At 42.5% G+C, this 22,761-nt stretch overlaps 1 protein-coding gene across 5 annotated transcripts in view; it reads left to right on the top strand.

Moving 5' to 3' along the window:
• Nucleotides 1–22,761, top strand: part of EHBP1 (EH domain binding protein 1) — a 724,273-nt gene that overhangs the window by 67,038 nt on the left and 634,474 nt on the right. The window lies entirely within an intron of this gene.

The raw sequence follows: 22,761 nt of genomic DNA, 5'->3' as shown, positions 1-22,761 counted from the left end.
AACAATCGCTGTTTTATTCTCTAGGGTCTCTGCTAAAAAAAATTAAATTAAAATGTGTGTGTGTGTATGTATGTATGTATATATACGGTATATATAAATGTAATTGTGTTTGGGGGTTCCAAGTAATTTTCTAGCAAAAAATACAGATTTTAACTTGCAAGCAACAAATGTCAGAAATAGGCTTAAGCATGAAAGGGTTAACGTATAACTGCAATGCCTTGTAACATACTTAGATAAATGATAGACGAAGGGCCCATTAACACAATGTTACCTGTCTTATTCCCCATGGAAAAATGCAGGTAACTGCAATGAGACACACAAAACAAAAGTTTGCATGTATCATATTCAGACCAGAAAGTGGTGGACATGTTTGCATAATATTACACCACTCTGCATGTCCCCACACCACAAGCACCGCACACTGAGCTGCTGTGCAGTGACATGAATTAAGTTTTGAAAAAAAAAAAGGAGCGATGTGATAAAGTAAAATGTACATCACAACAAGGTTTTATGTAATCTTCAGGCCTAACATTTTTTAAATGTGTGCAAAAAAAGGCAAATACGGCTCTGGCAGAGAAGGGCGCTAAAAGGATAAGTTCACCTTTTTCTACCCGTAAGCTTTGGTTTAGGGTCCATTCAAGAGGTTTTAAGCCCTAAAAAAAACCTGTAAGACAAAGGATCTTAAAGAGGGATTCCACCTAAAAAAATAAAAAATATTAAAAGCCAGCAGCTATAAATACTACAGCTGCTGACTTTTAATAAATGGACACTCACCTGTCCCGGGTTCCAGCGATGCCGGCAGCCGAGGCCGATCGATCGCTCGGCTCTCGGCTGCTGCCGTCACCATTCTAGGTGAGGGAATCAGGAAGTGAAGTGAATCGGCTTCACTTCCCGGTTCCCTACTGCGCACGCGCGAGTCGCGCAGCACAATAGGAATTGTCCGCGCTGTCACTGGGACCCGTGTGTGTCCCAGCAGACAGCGCGGCAGGACAGGAAATGGCATAGACTCCCATGGGAGTCTATGCCCGGAAGTGGGTGTAAATACCTGTCTTTGACAGGTATCTCCACCCCCCCTCCCCCCTGTAAGGTGCAAATTTTGACACTGGAGGGGGGGAGGGTTCCGATCGACTTTAGGGTGGAACCCCGCTTTAACCACTGGGCACTTAAACCCTCCTCCTGCCCAGACCAATTTTCAGCTTTTGGTGCTCTCACACTTTGAATGACAATTACTCATGTAACACTGCACCCAAATAATTTTTTTGTCCTTTTTTCATACAAATAGCTTTCATTTGGTGGTAATTGATCACCTCCGGGTTTTTTATTTTTTGCGCTATAAAGTAAAAAAGACTGAAAATTTAGAAAAAAAAAAACTCATTTTTCTTTTTCTGTGCAAATTTTTATTTTTTTTTGTGAATTTCAGCGATGCATAGTAGCCCATTATGCTTTACCTTTGCAGGGAGACAAAGAAGAAGTAAACCCATTAGGGTTTACTTCCTCTTTAAGTTGGTTAAACATTAAGAAAAGCCTTTTTTCTTTTAGCAGCTTAGTAGATGCCCCTTTACATATTCTTATGTGGTAGTGCAGTGTTAAATTTGACATCAAATTTCAATTAGTCTCAGTCATAGTCTTTTGACTAAAATGCCATTTTAGTTTTAGTCATATTTTAGTCGACTGAAATGGTATTAATTTAGTTGATGAAAATATTCTCGTCAACTAAATTACACTGCTGCGGCTTAAAAGGGGTAAACGTGTGCAAGAACTGAAGTGGTTAATTAATGTTCCATATTTTGAGGCCTAGAGAAGGCATATTTCACCTTGGGCACCCTGCAGATTAATCGGTGAGGTAACCAGAGGAAAGAAACGTTGAAGAAAAATAAACAATTCAGAAAGTATCAAAGGGATTATAAGCAAATGTTTTGATGAGCTAATGATATTGTAAATAGGATGCCATCGTCTGTAATCAGATCCTGTGATAAATGGGCACAAGTTCCTCTCTGCTCCAAATATTTGTCCCTGTGGTCTTCCTCTGGCATGCCAGCGTTATGTACGTTTTTTTTTTTTTGCTCTCTCTCTCTCTCTTATGTCCGTGATTTGTCATGTGTCTGGAACTTCCGCGGCAAATATTGTCAGCCAGGAAAGGGTGTGTGTTTTGAAAAGATATTTTCGCTCTCATCCCACGGGGGTCACACACAGACTAGGAAACAGGTGAACGCAATGCAAGGTCTCTGCCAAAAATAAGGTGGTGGAGAGGTTGTGGCTGATGCCATGGTAATGGGCTAAACCTCATGCCTTGTTTTGATGTTTCTGCAAAATATACAATATTCTGGTTGTACCAGCTCGTTCTTTCTTGCAGGGCATGTAGTTGTAACGAAGGGCTCATTCTCATGCGTGGCAGCCCTTGCTGACACTCTAAATATTAACATTGGTGGATCGCTTGACAGGTAGTGGGGAAGTGATCTGTTGTGTTGTCACCTCCTGTTTTAGCTCTAAAAAGGCTGCATCACCAGGCTGCAAATGCATGCATTAAATGCAGTTGTGGCACAGCGCCATTGACTTAAGGGGGTGGTGTTTGGCAGCAGTACAGCCTGCCAAATGCAACAATGGCCATGACGTGTACAGCCCTAAGTGGCTGCATGCATGGGTAGGTTTTTTTTTAACCACCTCAATACCGGTCATTTACACCCCCTTCCTGCCCAAGCCAATTTTCAGCTTTCAGCGCTGTCGTTGTTTAAATGACAATTGCACGGCCATGCTACATTGTACCCAAACAGAATTTTTATCATTTTGTTCCCACAAATAAAGCTTTCTTTTGGTGGTATTTGATCACCTCTGCGTTTTTAATTTTTTGCTAAACAAATAAAAAAAAAAAGACCTACAATTTTGGGGAAAAAAAAATGTTTTTCTTTTTGTTTCTGTTATAAATTTTTGTAAATAAGTAAATTTTTTTCTCCTTCACTGATGGGCACCGATGAGTTGGCACTGATGGGTACTGGTAGGCGCCACTGATATGCAGCACTGATGGGCATTGATAGGTCGGCACTGAAAGGCTGCACTGATGGGTACTTATGAGTCGCACTGATAGGCGGCACTGATGGCATTGTTAGGCATCACTGATGGCACTGGCAGGCATAGGGGATGGGCACTGATTGGCAGCTACCTGGGCACTGATTGGCGTTTCCCTGGGTGGCATACCTGGTGGTCCAGTGTGGTGGCCATCCTGGGTGGGCATCCGAGGAGGGGGCTGCGCTGATAAACAGCGCCCCCCTTTCAGGAGAGCAGCCAATTGGCTCTCCTCTACTTGTGTCTGTTAGATGTAAGTGAGGAAAAGCGGAACAACGGCTCTTCCTGTTTACATCGTGATCAGCCGTGATTGGACATGGCTGATCACGTGGTACAGAGCCTACGTCAGAGGCTCTTTAACGAGATTGGTACTAATTGCCACAGCGTGCGCCCCCACAGGTGCGCAAGAGCTGTCGTTCTGGGTGGATGTAATATGGCGGCCTCCCAGAACGAGAGCCACGCCGCCCAGCCATTATTCGACGGCCGGCGGATGGGAAGCCATTTAAAGACCTCTCAAATACAGAAAAATATTGGTTGATTTGCCAGAAGGCACCTTTATAGGTCATCCCTCTAGAGTTAATTGTGACTAATGGCCCTAGAGTTATTGCTTCGGCATGTGCAGTGATATACAGTATCTCACAAAAGTTAGTACACTCTTTACATTTTCACTGAAGAAATGGCACTTTGCTACAATGTAAAGTAGTGAGTGTACAGCTTGTATAACAGTGTAAATTTGCTGCCCCCTTAAAATAACACACAGCCATTAATGTCTAATCCGCTGGAAAAAAAAGTGAGTACACCCCTAAGTGAAAATGTACAAATTTTCTGTGGCCACCATTATTTTCCAGCAATGCCATAACCCTCTTGGGCACAGAGTTCACCAGAGCTTCACAGGTTTCCACTGTCCTCTTTCAATCCTCCATGACAACATCACGGAGCTGGTGGATGTTAGAGACCTTGTGCTCCTCCACCTTCTGTTTGAGGATGCCCCACAGATGCTCAATAGGGTTTAGGTCTGGAGACATGCTTGACCAGTCCATCATTTTTACTCTCGGCTTCTTCAGCAAGGCAGTGGTCATCTTGGAGTTGTGTTTGGGGTCGTTATCATCATATTGGAATATTGCCCTGCGGCCCAGTCTCCGATGTGAGGGGTGTACTCACTTTTGTGAGATACTGAATATAATATAATATATAAATATATATACACACAATATGTATTTTTCTTCATCTTTGTTTTTGTATAGAGACGCATACAAAACATGCATTTCCTTGTGTATGTACATGGTGGGTGGGGGGTAATAAAACATTTTTGGGGATTTTTTAAAAACATATTTGTTTCTTAGCTTTATTGCTATCACATAGGTTACCAATATCCCTCTAAGTCAGGGGTTTCTAATCTGCGGCCCATGGGTTGAATTTGGTCCAACTGTAAAATCAGTATGTGCGCCTTTATCTTGCCCTTGGGAACTATTTCTCCCGCTGACACCAGAGATGGGGAATTAATTCTCCTACTGACACCAATGAAGGAGCGCTATTCCTCCTACTGACACCAATGATGTCATCATTTATTTATTTTTACTCCCACTGACCACCAAGCTTATGCCATTGTTTACTCCAACTAATGCCAGGACATTTTCTACTTGCCACAGTCAGACCCCCCCCCCCCCCCCAAAGGTTAAAGGGCAGTAAACTGGCCCATTGTTTCAAAAGTTTGGAGACCCCTGTTCTAAGTGATAGCACTTTGTAGTTACAGGGTCTCTTTAATAAGACATCTAGTGTCTATGGACCTCAACTCGCATGAAAGTCACCCCAAAGTAGTACAGGGACTACTTTTGAAGTCGGCACGACTTGAAGTTGCACATATATGAATGGTTAAAAGGAGTGGCATCTGTGGTCCACAGGCTTCAGTGGAGGGGAGGGGAGGGGAGGGATACATCGGGGGTCTATGAATGGTTATCGACTTGTCATGTGACTTTGCAGTCCCTAGTCGCAGGACAAGTCGCACAAGTGTGAAAGGGGCCTTAGCAGCCATAACATCCTCGGCTCTGTTGAAACAGTTGATCTCTGTGGTTCTGAGTAGGAAACTCCTGCTGATCCAAAGCAGGAGACACGTGGGTTGGTTTTGTTTTTACATTTCATGCTGAAAGCTACAAACCTCTTTCATGTAAATTATACAGATTATAGGGATGTTTGAAGTCATCAGAATTCTGATGCCTTTATAATAATTAAGGAAGTGTGTGGGTAGAAACCTGCTGAATGACAAATTTGCATTTTCATTTTGAAATGTTGAACTGTTCCATGTGTTCTCACTCCTGATCCATCAATCTAATTATATATTAAAGTGGAACTCCAGCCAGATGTTTTCTGTGTTTCAGATGAATTACCGAAGGGTTAAAACATGGCTGGTCAGCTTGCTTGATGTAAGGGGCCTCCGGTGCAGCCCCTCAGATTACCAGAAGGCCACACATAATAAGCAAATGTAATGCTACTGAATGCTGTCAGACTGCAGACCCGCAACAGGAGAAGGCCTGTGACTTAGTGTTACTAAACCCACAACTGCAAAATCAGTCTGTATATGCAGTAAAGCATACCTGTTATACTCACTGTGGAACCTAAGGGGTTAATCCTCTGCATTGTGTAAAAAGGCTGTTTGATCCTGTATGCACAGATCCTTCTCTTCTTGCATTGCCCCTACAACATGTTCGGATGAGACTGAGTTAGTGGAGTCATTCTGTACATGCTCAGTTTATTGTGTAATGATAGAGTGTGGGAGAGTGCATGTGATCAGTACAAGGCCAATCGGCAATGTCCAGACAGAGTATCAGGGGTCCTGCATCCTGATAGGACACCCAGTACAGTATGAAAACACCTCCTACAAGCTTTAACCAGACACTGGTAGAAGTCACAAGACTGCTCTATACTGCTGATGAGAAAGGGTATATAGCAGTTTATATTTACTAAAATAATTGCATTTCCATGTTCTGTGTACTGTGGGAGACCAGATATAGTGAATGCAGGGTCCTGGGTTAAGAAACACAGTAGGGCTCATTCACACTTATGACAGTCCTTGCCGTCCCTCTGAAAAGCTATCCACAATTGATCGCCTTTAAGAGGTTGGTTGACAGGTGACTGGCAGGTGTTCTGTCAGATTCCATGACCTGTCAAATCTTGTAACGGAAGTGAATGTACCATCTTAGTAAACCCGCACTCAGCCGCAGTCTGAAGTTGCCAACGGGACCCACTAAAGTCTTGCGTTTCACACTTCTTTTTACCAGTAAACTGCTTATATCATGAAATACAGTATTTAGAAGTCCGTGATGCTGTTTTGATGTTGAATTTTTGAAAGCGGCGATCTGCGATTCTGTCAGATTAGCAAACGTGTGCGATCAGCAGGCTTGCCGCTGCTTTTAAAATTCAACATCAAAACAGTGTTACGGATTTCTAAATCCTGTATTTCACGATATAAGCTCAGTTTAGTGGTAAAAAGATGTGTAAAATGCGTCGGTGGGTGTAAAAAGATGTCCGCTTGACGACTTGCTTGAAGAATGTAGGCTTAGTGCAGATGAGTGCGGTGTGTACCAAGATGGCCGTGACGGAACCTCACTTCTGTTAAGAAATCTGATGGAACACAGACAGTATGCTACCTCTACACTGTCTGTTCTAACCCTGAAAAGTCCATACCACTATGGCACCACCACCTGCATTACATACTATTGGAGGGTGGTTGCAGTACATCCCCGTCCACTTGCCCACCGAATGCAACATGGGGTATGCTATTTTTTTTTGTTTTTTTGTCACAAAGCAAAGTGTCTCAGCCTTAGCATGCGTACAATTCCATCTGGCTTATGTTGCTGCGTTTCAACGGCCTAATTTATGGTTTCCCGTGTTAAGGAGCTCTACATACAAAGAGTTCTTCTATAGAGATTTGTTTAACCACTCAAGGACCGAGCCTCTTTTTGAGATTTGTTGTTTAAAATTGAAAAGGTTTATTTTTATTTATTTTTTGCTAGAAAATTACTTAGAACCCCCAAACATTATAAAAAAAATTTCTAACACCGTAGACCAGGGATATGCAATTAGCGGACCCCCAGCTGTTGCAGAACTAAAAGTCCCACGAGGCATAGCAAGACTCTGACAGCAACAAGCATGACACCCAGAGGCAGAGGCATGATGGGACTTGTAGTTTTGCAACAGCTGGAGGTCTGCTAATTGCATATCCCTGCCCTAGACAATAAAATGGCGGTTGTTGCAATACTTTCTGTCATACCGTATTTGCGCAGCAGTCTTTCAAGCACGCTTTTTTTTGTGGAAAAAATGCACTTTTTTTAATAAAAAAATAAGACAACAGTAAAATTAGGCCATTTTTTTTTTGATATTGTGAAAGATGATGTTACGCCGAGTAAATTGATACCCAACATGTAACGCTTCAAAATTGCGCCCACTCGTGGAATGGCGACAAACTTTTACCCTTAAAAATCTCCATAGGCAACGTTTTAAAAAATTCTACAAGTTGCATGTTTTGAGTTAGAGGAGATCTAGGGCTAGAATGATTCCACTCGCTCTACCGATTGCAGCAATACCTCACATGTGTGGTTTGAACACTATTTTCATATGCGGGTGTTACTCACGTATGCGTTCGCTTCTGTCCTGGGCGCGTTTAAAAAAAATGTTTTTCTTATTTATTTTTTACCTTTTATTTTTTATTTTTACACTGTTCTTTAAAAAAAAAAAAAAATGTTGTCACTTTTATTCCTATTACAAGGAATGTAAACATCCCTTGTAATAGAAAAAAAGCATGACAGGACCTCTTTAAATATGAGATCTGGGGTCAAAAAGACCTCAGATCTCATATTTACACTAAAATGCAATAAAAAATAAATAAAAAAAAGTTGACATTTAAAAAAAAATTGTCCCTTTTAAGAGCTATGGGCGGAAGTGACGTTTTGACATTTCTCCTGCCCTTCAATGGTATGGAGACAGGTGGGGGCCATCTTCCCCCTCACTCGTCTACATTTTTTAGATTTTAAGCTCTAACGAGCCGGGCCCTCTGATTCCTCTTGTACCAAATTGTAATGTAACTGTAATGTCTGCCCTCATGTTGTAAAGCGCTGCACAAAATGTTGGCGCTATATAAAACCGGTATAATAATAATAATACCCAGAATGAGAAAGGATCCGATCGCCTCCACCGCTACCGACGGCTCCAGTAAGCGGTGGAGGGCAGCGGAGCGAATCTGCCGCAGAGAACACTTTTTTATCGCAAACCGGACCTCCGGCCGAAGAAGAGGATACTGTGGTTATGGCAGCTAGCTGCTGGCATGACAACGATATTCCTCTTCAAATTTAGGACATATATCGGCGTGCGGCGGTCTGTAAGTGGTTAAATGATGCGGCGTGATTCTGGTAATTCATAGACCACACTTCTCTTTTTTTAAAGGATCTGAAAATGTGAGGGTGGCAGCTGCTTTATAGAATAGAAATGTGTTTTCCAGGTTATAGTGTGTATTTGTATACCAGCTATGATTATAGATGTATAGCTTTGTGCAACTGAAATTCCTCAGCCTGGCTGCCCGTGTGAGTGTGTGCCAAATGTAAGACATCCCAAGAATTTACAACTTCTAGCAGAGTTTGTTGCCTGAGGAGACCGTTCTTATTTCTCATCCTTGGCAGTTCTTAGCCCTCAGGCTGTAGTTTTCTTCCCGCCTATTACTGAGCATGCGGGCGCCTCACCGCCTGACATTGTGACAGGAGAAGACTGCTCTGTATGAAGTGATCTTTCCGGTTCTGTTGGTGTTCAGTAAAGGGAATACATCCGGCTGATGTATAATGTGTGTTGGGGGGCTGGTTTTTCAAGATATGGTAAATAGGTGAAATGGTGGCATACTTGTAGAGATCCATTATAGAACCCTTATATAGCCAGAGGCCTTAGTACAGCAAGGAATCCATTGATTTAACCACATCCATACTGGGCCAATTCTGGCACCCCTCTCCTACATGTGAAAATCATCATCATCATATTTTTTTTTTTGTTTTTTTTGCTTGAAAATTACTCAGAACCCCCAAACATTATATATGGCAGACGGTATTTGCGCAGCAATTTTTTAGACGTGTTTTTTGTCAGCGAAAAAAACAGTTTCATGAATTAAGTTACTCGCCGTAAATCGCCATCCTGGCAGGGGAGCTGATTTGCCCAGCTGCGATGCCTGCCCGCCACCCATGATCGCTCCTTAGAGAGCCAGAACAGGGACCTGTCAATGTAAACAAACAGATCCCCGTTCTGACAGGGAAGTACAGAGTGATTAGGAACAGCGATCTCTCTGTACTCCCAGTCAGTCCCCTCCCCCCACAGTTAGAAACGCCTCCCAGGGAACACATTTAACACCTTGATTGCCACTAGTGTTAACCTCTTCCCTGCCAGTGTCATTTACACAGTAATCCGTGCATTTTTATAGCACTGATCACTGTATAAATGTCACTTGTCCCAAAAATGTGTCTGATCTGCCCGCCGCAATGTTGCACCTGTGGATATTTTTTGGTGTGTATATATATATATATATATATATATATATATATATATATATATATATATAGTGTGTGTGTATATATATATATATATATATATATATATATATATATATATATATATATATATATAGTGTGTGTATGTTAGGAGAGACCCTAAAGAATAAAATGGTGGCTGAAGTTAGTCCAATTGTTTCGTTTAATTTGAAAAACGCTGTGAGAATCGTGCTCTTTATTCTAAGCAAAAAAAAATGTGATTTTCATTTTTCCCAGAAATGTGCAGCTCTGCGTTCAAGTGAATGCGGTCGCATGTCGAAGTGTCTGACAATGCTGACAAAAGTACATTATTTTTTCACACTATTCATCCTTGGAAAGAGACATTTCAGTAGCAATGTTAGCACTCATTTACACGAATGTTACCCTCTGAAAAGTGCTCCGTGGGGGGGTCACTTGGGTGTTGAACAGGCAGTGAGGTGGCGTTCTATCACTTCCTTCCTGCCTGTTTTAACCTTTTAGGAGTGGGATAGCGCAGCCTTTTAAGGGTTTAAGTAGGTGTTGAGGAGGCAATGTAGCGCTGCCTCACCACCTCTCAAATGAAAAGAAATCTGCCACGGATTGTTTTTCAGAGGGCAACACTATTGTAAACAAGCCTCAACACCGCCATTGAAATATCTCTTTCCAAAGCGGAGCAGTGTGAAAAAATAATGTACTTTCGTTGGTATTGTCAGGCACTTTGACACTATACCCCATGATTAAGGTCTTCCACTTTTGATGTGGTTTAGAAGTATATTCTCTTCAGCATGTACCAGCCTGCATGCACAGGAATTCTCCTCTGCAAATAATCTGTGATCCTCCCTCAGGCCATTCTCATCAACTGGGGAAGAAGTATGGTGTGTCTTCCAAGGCTAAAATTCCTGGGATATACTCAGCCCCTTCCTTCTCTATAGAGGCCAATGCACCAGCCTTGCATTGCATAATACGTGGCAACATCTTGGGCTGCAATTATTTAACCCTTGTGTAGGAAGCATAGATGATTGCTGTGTCTCCAGTCTGAGTTGCTGTGTTGCTTAGGGCTTCTTTAACCGCTTTCCGACCAGCTGCCATCATTATACAGTGGCACGATCCCGCAAATCGCCGTAGATGTACGCCGCCTGGGAAACTTGCTTTTGTTGGCACGTGTGCTCCCATTGGCCAGCGAGGGAGCCAATCAGCTGGTCCGGCTGACTCTGTCTGCCGGGCATCGGCGATCGTTCCTCACAGTGACAAAACGGGGATCTGCCTGTGTAAACAAGGCAGATCTCCGTTCTGACAGGGGAGATCACACAGATCCTGTCTTTCTGCTAAGCAGGAAGATAGATGATATCTGTGTTTCCCCCAGTCACACAGTCCCACACAGTTAGAAAACACAAACAGGCAACACGTTTAACCCCTTGATCGCCCCTGATAACCCCTTCTCTGCCAGTGTCATTATTACAATAGCAGTGCATATTTTTAGCAATGATTACTATAATAATGTCACTGGTTCCCAAAAAAGTGTAAAAAATGTCAGTTAGGTGTCTGATCTGTTAGGTGTCCGATCTGTCTACCGCAATGTCGCAGTCCCGCTAAAAATTACTGATTGCTGCCATTACTAGTAAAAATATAACTTTTGCACAAAATAATCAATATACGCTTATTGTGATTTCCCCCCCCAAAAAAAATATGTAGCAGAATACATATCGGCCTAAACTGATAAATAAATTATTTTTTATTTTTTTGGAAATGTTTTATAGCAGAAAGTAAAAAAATATATTTATATATTTTATTTTTATTTTTTCAAAATTGTACATCCCCCCAGTTTATAGGGTAAAAAGGTCAAAACCTCAGAGGTGCTCATACACACAAATTCCAACGGAAAAAGTCCGATCGCATTATGTTGTCAGAAAATCTTATGGTGTGGGCTCTATCTGACTTTTTCTGTTGGAATTTCCGACGGAAAAAGTTTGAGAGCTGGATCTAAAATTTTCCCACAACAAAATCCGATCGGACCTTTTCCGATTGTGTGTAGAGAATTCCGACACATAAAGTGCCACGCATCCTCAGAAAAAATTTGTAGAGAAAAGATATTGGCTACTGGTCTCTACGTAGTCCCGCCGTACATTACGAACGTCGCCTCGTTCCAAACGATCGGATTTTACGACAACTTTGTGTGACCGTGTGTATTCAAGACTAGTTTCGGCCAAAATCTGTCTGAAAAAATCTGGCGGATTTTGTGGTCGGAATGTCCGACTGTGTGTATGGGGCATAACACTTCACACTGTACCTGTGCCTTTGTGTAGTATAGGGTTGCTTTCACACTGGTGCAGGTTGACTGCATCATGGGAGCAGCACAAGTGTACCAGTGGGTTTGGTGCGGCCTAACTACACTTTCTCATAGAGTTCTATTAGGTGCTGCAATTTTTGCTTTCTAAAAACGCACAAAAGATGCAGCATGCAGGAGTTTTTTGTTGTGCTTTCAAAAAGCACACCAAATCTGCAGGACGTAATAGAACTGGGAGAGTGCAGCTAACCCACACCAAACCCACTGGTACATTGTGCTGCTCCTGCGGTGCGGGAAAACAGCACTGCATCAGTACTGCAAAATTATTCTTGTTCTTCCTCATAGACTGAATGAGAGAAATCTATTGATTCTCCAATCCACGCTAATGGTCATATATTGATGTGTCCACAGTGCTGGCTATTGTGTTTTGACAGCCATCACCACGGCTGTAAGAATACCCAAACAGCGCCTGCATCTGATTTTCTGATTTGATGCAGGCGCTAGTCATCCAACATTTTTCCGCATGTCTCCTTTGATTCTACTATGGAAGGATGTCAGGTGGGAGGTTGTTGACAGGCCACCCACAGAGCTAATTTCCGCCAGTTTACCAGGGGAGATTTGCTCCGTGGATGGCAGCCATATTAAGTGGCACAGAGCACAAGGTTAACAACCTGTGTGCTTTTTACTTTTCTTGTACTTAAATGCAGTTCTGTACATTTGTTCTAAAAACTTTTATTGCTACCTGGGTCTTGCTTCTTTTTGGATGATCACCCAGGAAGTGAGGGCACATCCCCCCCAAAGGGAGCAATAAATACCTGATGGAGGTTCTAAGCTTCAAAAAACGCAAGTTTAACTGGAGTCCCACTTAAAGTGTGCCTCGACTTTGCCCATTTCTCAGCCTCCATTCTGCATATCCTCTCGCGGAGGGGCATTGGAACCAGCTGACTTTCCTTCTCTCCTGCAGAAGTGGCAGCACTAATGCTTGGAGACACCACAGGGATTGGTGCATGGCTCAGGTCATAGGAGGCCGGTGAGAATGTCCTCTTCTACTCTCTACTGCAGTTGCAGAGCGAGTAACTTTTTTTTTTTTTTTTTTTCATGTGTTCCAATTTTATTGAAAAGGGGAACCAGGTTCTGAATTCAGGCTTCCAAGTTCCTAGTATTTCAGTATTCAGACAGGAAATCTACAATTTTCATACTATCATGATCATCACGGTACGTTTTGAGGTTATCAATGGTGGAGCATGAAAATCTGGTGGTTTTCTACCAGGTGCTTGGAGGTTGTACACAATTATTGCTAAACAAATATGCAGAATGCACAATTCAGTCTATATTGATTGGTTATACTTTAGTACCCTGATGCTGAAATGCAATAGAATGAAGTATTTGGTAGGGGTAAGTATCCGACACAAAGATGGAGAAGGCCTCCAGTCCATACCAAAGAATAATTATTAACCATTGTCTACTGAGGCTGCACTTTAGTTGTGTACTGGAGTACAGAAAGGATGCTATAGCCATGGGCTCCGGTGAGTTTAAAGTGGTTGTAAACACTTTCATATACCCAGTGAAGTTACTGGCCTTGGGTGATACACAGAGATTAAACAAATCCTCCTACATAACTTGTACCTGTATATCTGCAGTCTTCTCTACTCTACACCATCCATTCAAAGTGCTGAATTTTAACGCTTGTCCGAGTGTTCAGAAAAAAGGGGGTGGAGAGCGAAGGTTACACCCTGCAGAACTTAATGACGAGAGCTCCGAGAGCTGATTGGAGGTAAAGGACATGCCCCCCCCCCCTTTATACAGCTCACAGGAGCAGACCCGAGGCTGTCAATCAACTGGAGATCTCTGCCCTGTCACCATTTTTCTCTTGGTGTCAGGAAAGCTTGTCAGGAGTGATTCATGCTGATAGCAGAGGAATGACGCAGCAGACAAAAATTACACTTTTTTTTGAGACAAGTAAACACTGTAAAGATCTGCTTTGTTCATACTGTTGGAAAATTAAAGTTGCTTATATAAACTGAACAATATACACTGTATACATTATACCCATCTATGCAGCAAGTGGCGCTGTAGTATTATAACGTATAGTACATGTTTTCTATGATATGACAGGATGTTTGTCTATCCTCTCTATGTACTTAGTTGCTCCTATGTCATATTTCTCTATTCTGTAAGACATGCATCGCTAATCCTCATTGAAAATAAAGTATTCTCTGTATACAACAAGGTTCCAAGCACAGGATTCAATAACCTGCTAATACATATTTCATGTCTGATGTTTACAAACACTTGAACCACTACCCGCCCGGTCTATAGGACGTCTTTCAGGATAACAGCCGGCGCGCACCCAGCCCAGCGATCGGTCTGACACCCCGCAACACCGATCTTGGTAAAGAGTCTCTGACTGAGTGACCAGCTGTGTCCAATCACAGCTGATTACAATGTAAACAGGAAGAGCCATACATAAGCTTTTCCTCGCTTGCGTCTGACAGACACGAGTAGAGTAGAGCCAATCGGCGGCTCTCCTGACGCCCGCCCACCCAGGACCACCAGTGATGACAATCAGCGCCTATAAATTATTCCAATCAGCGCCCATCAGTAGTCTGCCAGTGACTCCTTATATCAGTACCATCTATCGGTGTCCATCAGTGTCTCCTATCAATGCCCATCATTGTTGCATATTGGTGCCCATGATCAGTGCCAACTCATTGATACCACCTCATCAGTGGCATCTTTATCAGTGCCCGTCAGTGCAGCCACATCAGTGTCAATCAGTGAAGGAGAAAACTTACTTGTTTACAAAATTTTATAACAGAAACAAGGAGAAACTTTTTTTTTCCCCCTAAATTTTCGGTCTTTTTTTATTTGTTTAGCAAAAAATAAAAACCTCAGAGGTGATCGAATACCACCTAAAGAAAGCTCTATTTATGGGAACAAAAGGATAAAAATTTGTTATGGGTACAGTGTTGCATGACTGTGCAATTGTCATTCAAACTGTGACAGAGCTGAAAGCTGAAAATTGGCCTGGGCAGGAAGGGGGGGGGGGGGGGGGGGGGTTGTGGGAGTACCTGGTATTGAAGTGGTTAAGAAGGAACCACAAGAGTTGTTGTTATACGCCAACATATTTTTCATCACATGTTGGTTGTATGTTTCCTTTGAGCTCTGGGAATTTTCGTAAGTAGTGAGCAAATAAGTTTTGAAGGTTCATTTCCACAGCCGTTCATGGCCCTTATCCTGCACAGAACAGCGGGTTTTTGCAGCAGGTACGGCCAAGTGTTTATGTTCAGCTGCAGACACAAAGCCTTTACAAGTCAATGGCAGACTGACAGTCTTTGCAGCTGTTGGCATGTAATCACTCAAGGAATAGTTACAGTGCCTTGCAAAAGTATTCACCCCCTATGCATTTTTCGTGTTTTGTTGCCTCACAACCTGGAATAAAGATTGATTGTTTGAGGATTTGCATCATTTAATTTTCAGAACATGCCCACAACTTTGAAGATGATTTGGGTTTTTTTTTTTGTTTGTTTTTTTATTGTGAAGCAAATAATAAATGGGACAAAATAACAGAAAAAGTCTATGTGTATAACTATTCCCCCCCACATCTTACCACTGGGATTTTTGCCCATTCATCCTTGCACAACTGCTCCAGCTCCTTCAAGTTGGATGGTTTGTGCTTGTGAACAGCAATCTTTAAGTCTGACCACAGATTTTCTATTGGCTTGAGGTCTGGGCTTTGACTAGGCCATTCCAACACATTTACATGTTTCCCCTTAAACCATTTAGGTGTTGCTTTAGCAGTATGTTTGGGGTCATTGTCCTGCTGGAAGGTAAACCTCCATCCTAGCCTCAAGTCACACACAGAGTGTTACAGGTTTTGCTCAAGAATATCCCTGTATTTAGCACCATCCATCTTTCCCTCAACTCACCAGTTTCCCAGTCCCGACTGCTGAAAAACATCCCCACAGCATGATGCTACCACCACCATGCTTTACTGTGGGGATGGTGTTTTTTGGGTGATGTGATGGGTTTGCGCCAGACATAACGTTTTCTTGGATGGCCAAAAAGTTACATTTTATTCTCATCAGACCAGAGCACCTTCCTCCATACATTTTGGGAGTCTCCCACGTGCCTTTTCGCAAACTCAAAACGTGCCATTTTTTGATGAAAGTAATGGCTTTCTTCTGGCCACTCTGCCATAAAGCCCAACTCTATGGAGCGTACGGCTTATTGTCATCCTATGTACAGATACTCCAGTCTCTGCTGTGGAACTCTGCAGCTCCTCCAGGGTTACCTTAGGTCACTGTGCTGCCTCTCTGATTAATGCCCTCCTTGCCCGGTCTGTGAGTTTTTGTGTGCACCCCTCTCTTGGCAGGTTTGCTGTTGTGCCATGTTCTTTCCATTTGGTTATGATAGATTTAATGGTGCTTCTAGGGATCATCAAAGATTTGGATAATTTTTTTATAACCTGACCCCGACTTGTACTTCTCAACAACATTGTCCCTTGCTTGTTTGGAGAGTTCCTTGGTCTTCATGGCAGTGTTTGGTTAGTGGTGCCTCTTGTTTAGGTGTTGCAGCCTCTGGGGCCTTTCAAAAAGGTGTGTATATGTAATGACAGATCATGTGACACACATTATGGGATTCATAACAAATGGGGTGAATACATACACACATGACAATTATCAGTTTATTTCTGAAAAATTGTTTTATGTGTATTTTTCTAATTTTATTTCACCAACTTGTGTGCTGATCAATCACATATAATTCAGATAAAAAAACATTGAACTGAAGGCTGTAATGTAACAAAATAGGTAAAAGAGGGTACCCACCTGTCCCTAAATGCAGATAGTCGCTAAAAACGTGGCTTTACCCACTGCAGGAATACACTGATCTGGGCAGTGTACGGTCCACAAATGAGCGTGTAAATGAGCCCTTCAATGCAGTGGGGACCAGGTTTCAAGTAAAACGTTTTGCCTTGCCCTGCATTATTGGTAAATCGCAAATTCCCTTCAAATAGAATAGATGCACACATTCAAGTGTTCTGGAACTGGACTTTAGTTATATTTTAAAGGCAATGGATGGAGAGGGATGAGAACGCCTGACGGTTATTGCTGTCTGTGCCCCTGTTAGGGAAATTCTCCCTCTCTATTTGTCTTGTATACATCATCATTGAAAGTAAAAGAAAATCCCACATTTTGGATTGTCCACAGAAAAGTAATCAAAGGAAATCTTTCAATGGGGACAATAGTTCTGGTGACCTGGGGGTCCCGAAGGAATTCCCTTCTTTTGCCGGTATTTCCTCTCACTCCCTGTTTGGCTATGGGACAGGAAGGCTGCTTTCACACTGGGGCGGTATTCAGGCGTTACAGCGCTAAAAATAGCGCCTGTGTAACGCCTGAAAAAAACCGGCCCCTTTAACTCCAGTGTGAAAGCCGGAGAGCTTTCACACTGGAGCGATGCGCTGGCAGGACGGTGAAAAAAGTCCTGCTAGCCGCATCTTTGCAGCGGTGAAGGAGCGGTGTATTCACCGCTCCTATACCAATCCTACCCATTGAAATCAATGGGACACCGCGGCAATACCGCCGGCAAAGCGCCGCTGCAGGCGGGTTTAACCCCTTTTCGGCTGCTAGCTGGGGTTAAAACCACCCCGCTAGCGCCCGCACACCGCCGCTAAAACGACGGTAAAGCGCCGCTAAAAATAGCGGCGCTTTACCGCCGACGCTGCTCCCGCCCCAGTGTGAAAGCAGCCGAAGTGAAGGGAAATCTCTGAAATGGGACACAGATGGCGAACAAAAATCTGACCGGGGTTATAACCGTCCCGTGCTGTATCCAAAATGGGGAAAAAAAGTTTTACCTGTAGTTCTACTTTAACAAAAAGAGCACAAATAAATAATACAAAAACTGCAGATTTCTTCCTTATGCACGCTTCTGTGTGCAGACAGGAGGATCATTACACCAAACCAATAATGACCTTTACCAATGGGCTGGGTGAAGTTGCTGGTTGCCTGTGAGCAGAAATGCAGATCAGAGTCAGAGTGAAGTCATAAGTCCTAATCTCTTTACACATTCTACATCAGTCATTAAAACTATTGGATCAGCATGATGGGTGACAAACATGGAGGCTGCCACTGGCGACCTCTCCTTCTGAAAATGTTAGTCTCGGAAAAAAGCTTTCCTTTGAAGTGAAGATGTTGGTCTATTTGAGTTTCCCCACACATGCTCTGTGTTCATAATTATCCACAGATGTACTAAACTCAGCCTGTGTTACAATGATTGTCTGTATACCCAACAATAAACAAAGACAGAAATGTCTTCATTTTTTCTCACACATCAATGTGCTCCTTGACCAGACGGGCCTTGTGACTTTATCATCTGGGGCACAGTCCTTATTTACTGCATATGATTTAAAAATATTGTGCTGTGGTACAAAACGGGCACATCAATTCTCATTACAGGCTCTTCACCCTTCCTAGGTAAAAATAAATTCAATTTCTATAATTGTCCCTGCATGATAATATAAAAAAAAAAAAAAAAAAGCATACTTACAAATTGATATCCATCATTGTCTTTTTTGCAGTTGAAGTTCTCCTTTGCGTTCTTCTATTCTTCACCGACCATGATAAGTCTTGTTTGGAGAGATGGCTGTTGCGTCCTGATTGTCAAAAGTGCATGTGTGTTGTGAGATCCCATCAGGGCTGCCAACCCCCCCCATCCCCTCCCCCCCCGAATAAAAACCTGAAAAATTACAAAACGCCTATTAAAAACTAACATAATCAATATTTAAGAAAGAGGATAAACACAATAGATAGAAACTCTGACAATACACATAAGAAATAATTTTTCCTTGTTTACACTTACAGAAGTCGACACAGCTTAACAAATTATCAGCTTCTGATATTTACGGACAGTTGTAAAAGTCACTGATTTTTATAAACAGTCTGTAAATCTTCTGACAGTTGGCAACCCTGGATCCCGCACACATCCATGCATGCCGCAGGTCTGTGCCAGGAAATTGCGGCGTTCTTCATCCCTCTCTAAAACCCTGGCTCCAGGGATGTGTAACATGGATATCCCAGGAGAGAGCTGGTGACCGATTCCTACATCATCGTTGCCTAGGAAAGGAATCGGGAAGTTTTGAGCCACACCCTGTTAAAGAAAAAAATAAAAGGATTCACTTCTGACCTAATATTAGCATTTAGACCAGTCTTTCTCACTAGGGGTGCGCTAAAATGAAAATTCTTGATCAAAACTAAAAATTCTGGATGCACTTGGCCGAAAACCAAAATGGACAGAGTTTTTATTTTTTATTTTTTTTATTCAATTTAATTAATGTGGCTGGCATTTGCTGCATTAAAGTCGATGGGATGTGATTCTGCATTAAAGCCGATGGGATGTGATTCTGCATTAAAGTCGATGGGACGTGATTCTGTATTCAAGTCGATGGGACGTGATTCTGCATTCAAGTCGACGGGACGTGATTCTGCATTCAATTCGACGGGACGTGATTCTGCATTCAATTCGACGGGACGCGATCTTGCATTCAAGTCGACGGGACGCGATCTTGCATTCAAGTCGACGGGACGCGATCTTGCATTCAAGTCGACGGGACGCGATCTTGCATTCAAGTCGACGGGACGCGATCTTGCATTCAAGTCGACGGGACGCGATCTTGCATTCAAGTCGACGGGACGCGATCTTGCATTCAAGTCGACGGGACGCGATCTTGCATTCAAGTCGACGGGACGCGATCTTGCATTCAAGTCGACGGGACGCGATCTTGCATTCAAGTCGACGGTACGCGATCTTGCATTCAAGTCGACGGTACGCGATCTTGCATTCAAGTCGACGGTACGCGATCTTGCATTCAAGTCGACGGTACGCGATCTTGCATTCAAGTCGACAGGACGCGATCTTGCATTCAAGTCGACGGGACGCGATTTTTGCCTTTAACATAACTTTAAGGTTTCCGGGGAAACTCTGAAAATTTATGTATGTGTTGCACATCAGTGTGAACAGTAAGTCAGTGCCCCCTTGTATTGGTGATCACTGATAACCTCCTTACATGGAGGGTTAGTGGAGACCTGCTTCCCAAATTGATAATTATTTGTATAAGGATACCTTTACATTGATGGCAATTGGAAGAAGGGTCCCTTTCATTATGGTGGACAGTGTGGAAACTTCTCCTTACATTGGTGGTCAGTAGAAAGGATGCTCCCTGTACAGATGGCTTAATTGATCATTGAGCTCAGTGCTTTCTGAGAGGCAGAAATTGCTCATTGCTAAAGAAACCCTTTGCAATCTCTGGAGGAACACTCTTTGAAAAAGACCTTGTCTACACTGACACTTAGCAGATCCTTTGCGCTGAGGAGTGAAATTCCTGACACCATTTGGCCCTGGAGAAGCGCACGTGCTGTGTAGTTATCAAGTAAATGACTTTAGTTATGAGTTGGTAAAACTGTGCATATGGCCTCACTGCGAGTAATTTCCGGCCATAGACGGTTCAAATCTTGGCTAGTTCAGCAGGAGCCAGCCTAGATTTGAACCACGTAAAGGCAGATTGAATGTACTCAAGTCGATCGTTCAACTTTGGTACAACCAGCCTGCTGGTTTTTACAAGCGATTATCACTAGTGACTGGTATAGCTGCTAGCAATAATCATTGGAGGGATGCCCCCTGTCGCTGAGCCAGTTTGTGTTGATGGGGGAAATTGAGGGAATTTCTTTGCTCCATGCATGGCCGGCCTAATGCTATTTCCCCAAAATGAGTGTGCCTTTGAGGAGTCGGGGTGATGTCTCTCACAGTTCTCCAGCTTTGTGGAGAAGATCAATGTAAGATTAACATTACAGCATCTAGAACTGCTGTTTTCTCCTGGCTCTATTGGAATTTCTAACTATGTAAACTAAATCCAAAGGCAACAAGAAGAGTAGAAAAGCCGTGTCCACAGGGACATCACCACCCCACAGGGCCGGGCCCATGCCTGCCGTTGTGAAGTTCTTCTGTGCTGGGAGTGGACACGTTCAAGAAAAACAAGAATGTAGTACATCTCGGCCAAAACATACTTTCCTTACTTGGACATAAACGGAGATCGGCAGTCACCTTCACAAGGGGGGTAGTTAAAGGCAGCACTGAAAACGATTGCAGAAGTTTTAAGAGTAACTTCACTTTTGTTGAAAAAAAAATTAAAAAAATCCCGCCCTGGGTGATCTATGTACATTGCGGGGATTTTATCAAGCATTGTTGCAGATTCCTTCCTTTTATTATTCCGAGAAAATTGCTGTTTGTATCCACGTACACAGTGAATCTGTATAGGAGTGTGTTTGTAATTATCTATCAGCTGCTGCAGTTGGGCTCTAATGAGGGATGTGGCAGGATCTGCATCCCTGTAGATGTGATTTCCTTTTGGAAGTATGTGATCAAAAATGTAATTTTTGTTCCAGAGGATGCCTCAAATATGACTTAGTATTTTAGTGCAGACTTCTGGGGTAAATTTAGGGAGTCAATCACACAAACAGAAAATGACACCATCTGTGTACAGAATGTCTCCGGGTGGTTGCCATATTGCATTGTATGTCGCATACATATATATATATATATATATATATATATATATATATATATATATATATATATCTTTTTTTTTTTTATTTATTTTTTTCCAACAAAAGTGAAATTACCCATTAAAGCTGGTCTGGTATCCCTTATGTGGCAGGAATTGCACCTCCTGAGATATATTGCAGGTCCCGTCCACTTGCTGCACCCACCACCCAGTATCTTATTTCCCTTTGGCTCAGTCACAGCAAACAAAATCAGGTTCTTGTATGGTCAGCCATTAGGAGGTAAATGCTGATGAGAAGCATCTATTGCTGAGGTGTCCAGCGTTAAAGTGACAGACTCTAGTTAATTATTATTATTTTTTTTTTAGAAATATGTATAAGTTGTTAAAGAGAAACTACGCTGCATTTGAGCACCAAAAAGCTATTTGATTCATTTTTTATATTTAAAGCAAACTCTCCCATCCATCCATCCATGTCTCGTTGCTTTATTTGCTGAGAAATCACTTTGAAAACACAACATCCTAGCTTTACTGGCCGTGACCATCTTGATTACAATCAGATGATTCATATAGCATTTACTTCCTGGTATCCATCTGCCCTTAGCTCAGGCATACAAGCACGAGGGTGTGCTTGGCTGAGAAAACTCCTCCTCTCCTGAAGACTCCTGGGATATATGACATCGTTTGCCTAGGCTTGGAAGCCAGAAAGTAAGTGAAGAAATGTCAAAGTTTAAAACCAGTAAATATACTTTACTAATGCTAGCAACATAATGATTAAAAGAAAGTCAATGTTTATGGAGTAACTTTTATTGCTCTCAGTCTCCTTCAAATTCCTTCAAATCTGGGATCTGACTGGCTGTTTTGAGGGTGACTACATTTGTTCTCCATGGTGCCAATGTATGAAGGAACGTAGCCCCTTCTCCCGCTCACTCCTGAGATGGACTATGTGCATAGAGCACACTGCAAAGATTTCAGGGCCATTAAGTGGCAGATGTGGATAGAATCATTTTTAAACATTCTAAAAAATCCAGTAACATTGGCTGTAGAAAACTGTAGCTGCAGAATGAGTTGTTCAGTGTTTTTTCACTAGCGTTTTTTAGCTGTAGCAATTTATTAATTTTTTTTGAAAAACTATACTCCCATAAAAGCTTATGACTCAAAAATGCTGATAAACGCAGAATTGCCGCGTTTTTGCAGCATTTTTAAGCTGATTTCTAGTTCTGGGGTTTATTTCCATTCAGAAAATGCCCCTTCCAAAAACGGCTCATGTGTTCATGGATACATAGGATAACCTGCTAGGGAGCTTATTGGCTGCAGCAAAAAAGTCT

Source organism: Lithobates pipiens, unplaced genomic scaffold (assembly GCF_037356315.1).
Source record: "Lithobates pipiens isolate NorthernLeopardFrog02 unplaced genomic scaffold, aLitPip1_a1.2 Scaffold_18, whole genome shotgun sequence".
Classification (NCBI taxonomy): domain Eukaryota; kingdom Metazoa; phylum Chordata; class Amphibia; order Anura; family Ranidae; genus Lithobates; species Lithobates pipiens.
This window is presented reverse-complemented; position numbering and strand designations above follow the sequence as displayed.